Consider the following 1,702-nt stretch of genomic DNA (forward strand, 5'->3'; position numbering starts at 1 on the left):
CCTTTTTAAATCTTTTAAAAGGAGCTGCAGAAGTAGAAATTGTGAATACATTATCTGATAAATTTTTTTTGAACGACAGGAAGAAAGAAGCAGCATCCACTTCAGAAGAAAAGGATTTAAAATTATTACACTCACCCTTTTATTTTAACAGAAATAATAATGAAGGAGAATACCTATCCAGCCTGAACAATTTTGAAGAAGATAAAATTTTTAATCCTAAAATTTCTCATCCTTCACCCTCTATCTCTCTAGAAAGGCAATCAAAAGAAAAAATATGCAATGAGCCAAAAAAGAAAAGGATGAGCTATTTGAAAAAAGTGAAAGAAGATTTAACTCCTGATCTTTAGAGCATTATTTTTGACAAAATAATGCAACCTCATGAAGCTAAAAAAATATTCAGAGAATTATATCCTTATCTTGCAATGGAGTGGTACTGGCCAATACTTATCATACCAAACTTCAACATCAAAACCACTCAAACTATGATCAGAGCATTATATAAAGGATTAGTCAGAAGAGTTACTGTTGACTGCTCCTATCCTATGGATACATTTTCAGATATTGTTACTACTATTCTGAAGCAAGCTCGGAAAGATAGAAGAAAATTAGATATATTGGTATGCAGCAGTATTGAAGAAAAAAAATTAAAAAAAATATATATCCTTTTCAAATTTATCATATTACTCTAGTCCCAAAAAGAAAAACTGAATATCTCCCCATATGCGACCAATTCAAGTTCATCAACGGAATAGAAGTGGAAAAATTTATAAAAAATATTGATATGGAAGATTATATACTCTCTAACTACAAAGAAGTATATTGGATAACCAAGAGCAAGAGTCTTCGAGCAGAAAAATATTGGACAGATGAAGGATATGGGTTACCACAGACTTACCCATAGTAGTACTAGAGAAAGAAGAAAGTTGGGATATTCTGCTAAATCCAAAAAATTATTCTGAAATAAAAAAAATGAACTAGAGTATCCCTAGAATAGAATAATTCTCTCTCCTCAAAGCAAAGAAGAAGATAAGACTACTCAAGGATTTGACGACTCCTTCGATCTTCCCTTACTCTTCGAAAATGAAGAATGAAAAAAAAATAAGAAAAGATTTTTACTAACCCTTCTATCAATCTCTTGATAGAAAAATAGTTTTTTTGCAAGTACAATCCAGTGGCTTTACAACGATTGCCACCATCTTCTGATGACAACCCCTACTACTATTCATAATATCGGTCTCCACTGAGATTTACAAAAGACAAATAAGCTACAGAAAAATTTTTGACATCACCACTATTCATCCAGGAAGATTTCTAATACTGTACAATGACGACAAAATGCTATAGAAATTTAGACTTAAAATTAATTAAGTTCCGACTTCGGTTCTGACTTCTAGAGGCTTCCGGACTCTAGACCAAGTGAAGTCCGTCCGGACTCCAAACTAATTGAAGTCTGCATAGTTCGACTACATAATTTTCTCCTCATCTATAAATAAAGGGGAAGGCATCTACTCAGGGAGAGATCGAGCACAGAGAGGCAAGACCAAGAGAGGGGTTCGGTGCTATGGCAGATTCTTTCTTCTCTTAAGTTATCTCCATCCTTCTTTTCTCTTCTAATCTTCTTTGTTCTTTCATCTTCTTCCTCTCAAGCCTTCGTTTAACTCTTTCATCTCTTCGTTTCCTCCATAAAGCTTTCATCTTCTCC

The sequence above is a fragment of the Elaeis guineensis genome, chromosome 8 (assembly GCF_000442705.2).
Source record: "Elaeis guineensis isolate ETL-2024a chromosome 8, EG11, whole genome shotgun sequence".
Lineage (NCBI taxonomy): Eukaryota > Viridiplantae > Streptophyta > Magnoliopsida > Arecales > Arecaceae > Elaeis > Elaeis guineensis.